The sequence below is a fragment of the Gouania willdenowi genome, unplaced genomic scaffold (genome assembly GCF_900634775.1).
Source record: "Gouania willdenowi unplaced genomic scaffold, fGouWil2.1 scaffold_404_arrow_ctg1, whole genome shotgun sequence".
Classification (NCBI taxonomy): domain Eukaryota; kingdom Metazoa; phylum Chordata; class Actinopteri; order Blenniiformes; family Gobiesocidae; genus Gouania; species Gouania willdenowi.
The window spans coordinates 1-9,435 of NW_021145166.1; the positions used below are offsets into that span (position 1 = coordinate 1).

At 34.9% G+C, this 9,435-nt stretch overlaps 1 long non-coding RNA gene and 1 other non-coding gene across 2 annotated transcripts; one reads left to right on the forward strand and one right to left on the reverse strand.

Annotated features, from left to right (window-relative positions):
• Nucleotides 1–1,518: 1,518 nt before the first annotated feature.
• On the forward strand, nucleotides 1,519–1,591 carry trnat-agu (transfer RNA threonine (anticodon AGU)). Its single transcript has one exon. It is a non-coding gene; the product is annotated as a tRNA-Thr (tRNA).
• A 4,383-nt stretch (nucleotides 1,592–5,974) lies between these two features.
• On the reverse strand, nucleotides 5,975–8,069 carry LOC114460137 (uncharacterized). Its single transcript, XR_003673548.1, has 3 exons — nucleotides 7,950–8,069; nucleotides 7,719–7,880; nucleotides 5,975–6,052 (listed from the first exon to the last, which is right to left on the reverse strand). It is a non-coding gene; the product is annotated as an uncharacterized LOC114460137 (long non-coding RNA).
• Nucleotides 8,070–9,435: the final 1,366 nt, after the last annotated feature.

Genomic DNA, 9,435 nt, shown 5'->3' on the forward strand with positions numbered 1-9,435 from the left:
TTGTCCGTTACTTTGCTAGCTGCGGTGTACTTCCTGTTACAGTGGCTCTACATATTTTTGCGGGACGCCGTGCCAACCACGGTAAACAGAAGAAGAAGAAGAAGAAGAAGCATTGTCAGCATGTTTCTGTTTACATCATGTGCACCAATCATAGCGAGTCAATGCAGGACACGCTTCTCAGAGTGGAAATACGCGTATTATTTTACTCATTTGTCTCCAAACGATGCATCGGTGAAGCGCTAAGCTAACGCTACATTGGTGGATGTGATGGAAGCCTCTGCACCGAAACAACAGCGTATGGATTTTGATGAACTGTGACTGTTGAGATAAATGTTGTGAATTTGTTTTTCCACATTTATTTTCATAAGCATTTTCAACAGCAGAATGTTCACCTGGAATACACACAGCTTACTTTACATTACTGTGCTATGGCTGAAAAAATACTGTTTTAATTTTGGAGCAGCTGTTTTGTGCTTTATATGCACATCATTTATGGTTGTTTTATGGCAGTTTTTGTAAAGCAGAGTTGGTCAAAATGTATTCCTAATGTTAATTCAGATTGCTTTCATTAATTTATTTTAGAAGGTTTTTTGTGTTCATGTTGAACATTATTGCTAGTTTTTGTACTTAAACTGTAAGGGAACATTCTGAGGCTAAACACAACTGTTTTATGATGCTGAAGCCACTTTAATTTTTAATAATATTCAGGTTGGTTTGTGTGTTATTTATTTCACAATTCCTTGTAATATTTACAGTTTCTGCTGGTCTCAGATAAATAAACTGGTATTGAAAGAATACTTAGTGTTTCAGTCAGATTGGTGTTTGTAAAGATTAATACTGAGCAGAGTTTAGTTCTGTTAATGTAAATGATTATAAACTGTAGGGTTGGATACAATAACATTTCATTTATCAGAGGTTTTTATACAAAACAATGTTAATACAGGGGCACAGTTGATCAACAGTGGATTATTATATTATTACAGCACTAATATGAAGCTGTTTGGACACAAATGACCCAAAATAAATAATACATTCTTTCATTCTAAGTAACTCAAAAGTTACTTTTTGCAGTAACGCATTACTTATTTCAGTAACTCACACAACACTGGTTACGAGTTAAAGCGCTTACGGTTCAAAACACCTAGAAAGTGGGGAGTAGACAATTAAAGCATGATATAACAACTGTAGCACAACTAGCATGTGGTTAAGATACATGGGTGTTTGTTGAGAGCTGATTGAACAAAGGCTATTGATTGGTAGCCTTTCAAATTGGTAAAAAAATAAATAAAGATTTGATGACGGAGTTGGAATTCCCTCATAACTGAGGACCAAAATAAGACCACACACTATCATAACTGTTGACATTAAGATGGAACTGTAAGAGAAAAAAGTTACACCATGAGATGGATTTTTAGAGCCCCGCCCCCAAAACTTAAAAAAAAGTGATGCCCAGTTGTACATGTAAGTGGTGTGGTGTATATCTGCCATGTGAAAAATTGTCTATGCTGTCACACACAGGGCCTCATAGCTCAGAGGTTAGAGCACTGGTCTAGTAAACCAGGGGTCGTGAGTCCAATTCTCACTGAGGTCTTCTCTGGCCTGTGGAGTTTATCACTGATTGTGATTCTGATAAGATGTTTATTCTAAGAATAAAAACTTGGGATTAATATAGATTTAAGTTTATTTCAAAATGAGTCAACTTGTATCATGAAACAGCTTAATCATTTTTCACTATTACTGAGTCAGTTTTTACTTAGATTAGTTGTTTTCTTCTTGTTCCAAAGCTTTCATTTGCAAAATTAAAAAAAAAAAAAATATATATTTGTTTATTGTCAGTATATTTCACTTATTATTGTGCTGTAGGAAGTTTGATTTCAAGTAATTTAATCTAATAATCATCCATTTCTGCTTATTTTAACCCTTTAGAATACTTATCAGGACCTTCTTATTTTAAGATTTAACATATTTTTTCAATATTTCTTGTTTAGTAAATTTAACTTGCTGCATGAACAGATAATGTCTCTTGTTTTAAGAATTCTCCTCAAATGTAGTGTTTTTTCTTATATTTTATCTCTAATTTGCAGCAAAGGCTTTGTTTTTAGATCAAATAGAGAGCAGCAGCTTTTCTGGGACAGTCCACAACAACATTAACTATGATATTGGTCAACAGATGAACTCCTCTGTACTGTTGGTTAGGACAACGTGTCTAACAATAAAAGCCCATCATCACAGAGCTTCATTTGGGCATTTCCTGATTAGCAATCATTTATTAGCTTTAGGTTTGGATCAGTCTAGTATTGGCCACACCCCAAGGTATCGCTCAAAATACATACAGTATATGTAGAACTGTACATAGAACTGTACCATGGTTCTCCAGTTTAGCACTAAATTATAATTTTTATAGATTTTTCATGGCAATTACTATTACAATGTAAATTATCTGAACTCATTTCTAATGTAAATACAATTACAACAGCAACATATTTTTTAAATTACAATTATACCATCATTTTAATTCATGATCACTAGGGATGTAACGATTAATCGTAAGGCAGTTAAAAATCGATTCATAGGTATCACAGTTCACATCGATGGTCTGAAAAATGAATCGCAGTACTTTTTTTAAACAGCAGAGGCCGCTATCTATTTATCCTTCCAGAAGTGTTGGCGGCGGGCAGAATCTGCTACTACTTTCTTTCTGGCCACCTTCTACTCTTAAACATGTTCATAAACGATTCCTTACCCCTTTAGCACCAAAAGAATATCTGTAATATTACGTGAATATCTTTAAAAGTCACGTTTTTCTATTAGCTCTGTCTGCTAGCATCTCTTCTTCACCGGTAAATTAGCTGCATGCCAACCGACTACTGGGTTACCAGCGCCCTCTGCTGGTCCAAACAAATCTGACTTAAGAGACAGTGCAGTGTTTTTTTTTTTTTTTTAAGTCCAATTGTTAAGGCACAAAATACATTTTCAGTTGCACTTTTAAAAAGAAAAATAACTATTATGTAGTTTTGCATTGTTTACTAGAGAACCAGAATTTAAATTAATAGGCTTCTTCTTCATTTGTATTATTCCTTTATTTATTTCATTCAAGATTTATTTTCAGTTAAATTGCATTGTTTTGAATAGTTTATCAATGGATTCTTTTAACAATGAAAAATAAAAGGAAAATAGTACAGTATTTTCTAGTTTTTTTTTCCCCCAAAAAAAGAAAATAAATATTTTTTAGTCATCATTTGTCTACAGTCCCATTTTGTAAAATAAATCTTGAGAGAATCGTATCGTGAACTCAGTATTATAAAAATGACAAAAACCAAAAATCACCCAAAATCAAAAGCAAGGCATTTTTTTCAAAAATTAAAAAAAAAAAAATTGAGTTAGAACCATCATTAGACCATAAAACCGACTGCAAATATAATGCGCATACTTAAACTAGGCTAAGAAAGCAGTAAGGCACAAAAAATGACGAAAAACAAAAATCACCCAAAATCAAACGATTATAGCAAGGCATTTTTTTTCAAAAAATTGAAAAAAAATAAAAATTATTTAGGACCATCATTAGATATCAAAACACAACAACATAGGTTTTAAACAGTAAAGATAATAAAGTGCTTTTCTGTATCACAGATTACGTGGATCAGCTCCTAGACCTCCTATTTGAAAAGGTCTTGGAGGACTCCGCCCCAGCTGATGTCAATCCCCGTCCCTGTAGATCTGTCTGCTCAGTTTGACAGACCTGAGAAGCAGCAGGTGGTTGGCAGATATGTGTCCAGGTTCAGTCAAGGGCAGGTCTGAACCCCACATAATGTCCTTGGTCGTCTGGGAACTCAGTTCTTATTCTTAGGACAACACAAGCAGGGAGAGGAACCCAAAAAGCCCCAACACCAGCTCACAAAGCTTCTATATGCCAAGTACCTAGAACCACTGAAAACACAACATATTGTGTAAAAATGTGTTTTGGATGACTTGTGTTTGTCATCAACAATAAAAGTTTCATGTTTATACATTGATTTGTGTGATTTCAGTCTTTCATTTCAAACATATTATTTCCATAGCTGTAGAGGTCCATAGTGTGCTCTATATACTGTATATATAATGAATGCATTCTGCAGGTAGAACACATTCAGACACACTACTACCAGACCTGGATGATCCACCATACAAGCAGGTGTCTTTAGAAGCTGATGTATTCTTCTTGTAACATAAATAAAATGAAAAGATAAGTGAGCCAGGCTAGCAGATACACTGTAATAAATAATATGGTAGTTCAACTTAAAAGTCTTTGTTAAGGTTCTGCCATAAAGATTTGAGCTCATTGAAACAATATTGGCACCTTCAATCAACTGAAACAAGCAAGTTATAAATTGTTCATAAATCATTGCTAGAAATTGTTACAACTCAACAGTTTCAGTTTAAACCACCTAGCATGTTATGTTGTACAAACAGTAAACTTGTATTGCTTCTCCATATTAATGAATTTGTATGAGTTATTTAAACTCACAAGCCTTAGTTGAAATAATTTTTAACTTATGATCTGATGTCAAAAGAAAACAATGTTTTGACGTCTTTCAACATATCAGGTCAAGTTATGAATGACATTTAACTCACTCAATGCAGTTGAACCAACCAAATTTATTTGCTACTTGGACACACAACACTACATTTTCAATATTGGCACCACTTACAGTCAAATGTTAGATGAACATAAATGTTTATGGCAGAAATTGTACAGACACTTTTAAGTAAAAAGAATGTCTACTTGTGATTTCTGTTGACATGCAAAAATAGGTTTTGTAAATACAATTCACAATCAAATAGTCACAGCGTTTTATTTTCACTTTTTATTTCCAGAAAAGTAAAACATGGAACAAGTGTAGTAGCAAATGACATCTTGCAAAGCTATTCAAATTTTAAAACATTTCAGCAAACACATTTTTTGTAATTCCATCTTATGTACTTGTGTAGGCTTGTCACAATAGTTACTATGTTGATTTATTAAATTATGGGCTTGACATTTGTCATTACATTAATTATTTTTTATACTATAATTTTATTTTCAAATATTTGTTAATACAGTTTTATAACGACGGATTACTGGGACTTCAATTATTAAGTTAATTTCAAGTGCTTCTCAATAATAATAATGTTTATCACAATTTTTTGTAGCCTCAACATATCAAAGTTTTCTTATTGTGCCAGGCCTACTTGTGTTGTACACATGCTTGAAGGCACACCTGCAGTGCCACTAAGGCCACAAATGCCAGGGATAAAAACTAGTCAAACTTTCAAAGACGAACCAATAAACAGGCCCACTAAAAAACATGTGAAGTGTCCAAAACGGCTCAAAACAATGAGCAACAGTGGGGGGGGAAAAAAATAACAGCATTTAAAAAAACAGAGAAATTCACATCTTGCACCTCAATATTTTGTTGCGGAGTCCATGTATCCTGGCAGAGGCCTGTTCGGGCTTGATTTTCATGACGACCTTTTGGAGAAACTCGAACGTGTACTTCATTGCTGATGGGTATTCCAGATTTACAGCATAGATGACACCCATCAGCATTGCCACACCACATGCTACACTCTTCTCATGGTGAATCACTATGCTTTCTTCCACGACGACCGCAACGTCAAAGACCTGATGTGGGACTGCATCCTGCTCCTCTTCGTAGCCAATCAGCAGTCCAAGTTCCATTCCCTTCAACGCTTCATCCAGATGGTCACCATGGGCCTAAAGAAAAATTAAAATTACATGCTTTAAATGTTGTTACGTTTTAAAAAATATACTTTGATTTCAGTAAGACTGAATAAAATCTATTACATTTCTTTAATGAATACTGTTAATTACCTCTATGTAGTTTTCCAAACATTATTTTAAATATAATACAATACTCCAAACAAGTTTCTAAATGAGTTGTAATTATTGACGTAACTTCATTTGGATCAAATTTATCCTCACGTCACACAGCCGGAAAACATTGGATGAATCTTCTTTGAGGTAGAGTGGAAGTCCCAACAGAGCAGCAATCCTCTTCCTCTCATTTGTATTCTGTAAAAGTGAAAAATTACAAACTTTACTTAAGTTGTTTAATTTATGTCTTCTTTATTTAACCAGGAAATTCCCACAGAGATTAAGAATCCCTTTTTCCTGGGGAATCACGGCCCCAGAGAGGAACCTACTGTACATTTTTTTTAGTGGTTTTAAACACTGGAGTACCCGAAGAAAATCTGGGAATCGAACCTGGGATCTTCTTGCTGTGCGGCACAAGTGTTCACCATTGCACCACCAAAATTGTATAGTTGTGTTACAAAGACATGCCACCAAAACATTTTATGATGAATAAAAACAATAAAAAAAAAAAACTTATAAAAAAATAAAAATTGGAATCAACCCCAAAGTTAATGCGAATGTGCAAAGTTTACATACCTCAATTGCTAACATTTTTCAAGAAGATCCTGTAAGGAGCGAGGGAGAGGAATACATCTTCATTCAATAACTCATTTTTGTGAATCAGTGGCACTCGGTGAATCCAACATTTTGTTTGAGAACACATTAAACCGATCAAACACAAATTACACTGAAGTCAAACTAGGGCTATGCAATTCAACAAAATTGAATTGAGATGACTCGTTTGGTCAATATTTCAATAATCAACATAATTCTGGGTTGCAAAGGATTCATAGGTTTATCTTTTTATTTTGAGTAATTAGTTAGTTAAAGGAATAGGTCACCGTTTTTAGACACCGAGATATGTTCTTACCTTCGACGATTTCATTTGTACCTGTACCTTTGGCGTCCGCACAGTAAAGTGAAGATACTGTGCAGATGTCGAAGTACTCCTGGTATTATTACGTCTCACAATATAGTTCCTCTTTTTATCCGCTTAGAAAATCCACATTGTTTAATATTTTGTGACTATACTTGGATCTTGTAACACTTCACATATCCACATTTAAAAAGGGAATACGTCGAAGAGCTTTGTCGCTTCCATCTTCACCTCGTTTGGAGCATTAGAGGAGAGGAGGAAAGGCTAACACCATCTGTTCTGTGTTTACGTGACTGAGGGTATGCGTGAAGACCAGACAGGTACACATAAACTTGTCTAAGCTAAGGTAAGAACATATTTCAGTATGTAAAAATGGTGGCCTATTCATTTAAAAACATGCATGCTTTCTTGTTATTTATATGAACAAAGGTGGGTAGAGCAGCCTAAATATTTAATTAAGAGTAACATTACCTCAAAACTATTTTACTCAAGTAGAAATAAAAAGTAGTGGCCCAAATAATTACTCAAGAGTAAAAAAAGTAATTGGGAGAACATTTTACTTGAGTGTTGAGTATTGAGTAACTGAGTGTAAAAGTTTGTTTTAGTTGTGACAAATGAGAAATAGAACATAAAATTATGTGAATATTGTCATATTTTCATAGAAAATACCATAAAAACAAAAACATAAATTAGAATTAGTAAAACAAATCAAATATTTTAACCCATAAAATTAAGATTTTTTTTCAATTCAAAATGTACTCATCGTGGCACAAGTTACTATATTTTTTTACTCAAGTTTTTGAAGTAACTACTTTTGCAAGTAGTCTTAGTAATCTGTTCTCTTAAGTACATGTACAATATATGTAAATGTATATATACAATATTATAATATGTATAATGTAAATGTAGCAGAGTACTACCCATCTCTACTTAGAGAAGTATACTTACATCTTTCTCAAGGGAGGTCAGAATGTCACCCAAGGAGCGGCACCTTCCAGACTTGCTTGAGGATTTGTAGAGTTCCAGCAGTCGGGGTACAAGTGCATCGAGGCCATCGAGAAATGAAGGCAGCAGTTCTTGGGCAGTAACTCGTTCGAATTCAGCTCTTATCTAGAATAATACAAAACTATTTATGCAGGGCAAGCACACAAAACAGGAATATTTCAACAGTTACATCACCTGTCTTTCTTGAAGCAATGCCGGCCATCGATTGCGAATTTCACTTAGTAGTGGTTCATCACCTACTATCTCTCTCCTCCGCTGGGCAAATGTTGACACCATCAACTCATCCACCATGTCACAGTCGGGGATGGTTTTAAGCATTTCCCTCTCCATCTTCATACGGTTCTCCTCCATTACTTCTTCACTGTCACCTTCCTCTGGCCCTGGACAAAAGTGAACTTCACCTTTTTTTGACTTTTTGACTTTTCTTTTTGCCTCTCCTCCTTTTCGCTTATTCACAACCACTTCTGGAAGTCCAGCAACTGCCAAGTCACGACGGAAGTTTCCAACCTTGTATTTAAGGCTATGGACCCACGAATACCATCCAGCTGCAGACCCAGGATCCCTCAAGCTTGGATGCTTGTCCACAAGTGCTCTCGCCACAATCTCATAATGATGACTTTCAGGATATGGGGTAATTTTACACATACCATCTGCAAGACAATCTAGAATGTCTGACTTCATTCCTTTGTTTACCTCTAGAAGGTATTCATCCTTTGCATATTGTGCATTGGCTTTCATCAACTTGAGTTCAGTGTCATAGGAGAACTGAGGTATTGGGTAAGGGTCAGGCCACTCAGCCAAATCCACGGTTCCAACAGAGCGGCTAGACAAGCTCCCCGTATCCAGTGTAGAGTCAGAGCTTTCTCCCGAATCAGCAGTAAGGAGAACTTTCAATGTTGCTCGGTGTGCGGGAAGTTCTTGTATATCTTGCAGATTGCAGAGCGCGTTACCAAAGTCAGGGTCCTCAAATTGTACAGAAAAGCGACCTCTTATTCCCAATTTGTTTCGGAGTATCTCATAAAGTTTTTCAACAGTAGGTGGTCTTTCTTCAATGGTGAGGCGCCTTATGTCATTTGGAGATAGGATTACTCGTAGGAGCATTGTGGATTGCCTCAGCTAGAGAAAAGAAAAAAGAAAAAACAGTCCCTGTTAGAGCTGGGAAATTAAATGCAATTTAATTGAAATCACAATCTACTTTGGTCAATATCTGTCATAGGACTTACTAATTTTCAGGTTTATAACTATTTCCTTGACAGAAACAGAACTTAGTTTTGATGTCTGGATGAGAAAATGGGAGATATTTGTTAAATGATACAGGATGAAAGTATTTTTGTTTGAAGTTTGAATTAAAAGGTATGTCTATATAAGTTAATCAGCCACAGGTATTTAATTCATTGTGGAAAAAAAATCAAATCGAAAAATGAAAATCAATAGGGGGGGTTTGAATTCTCATACCATTTGTGAGTTCACAAGCATAAAAATACATCTGGTGCTGCTTGCATAGATTTGTTCATTAATAATAATAATAATAATAATAATAATAATACATTAACACAACTAAAGAGTGACACAAAACATGACAAAAATGCAACAAAAGAGCGACAACAATAGTGCTGGAAAAGCAACAAAGATGCAACGTAAACAAAACTGAAAACAAAAG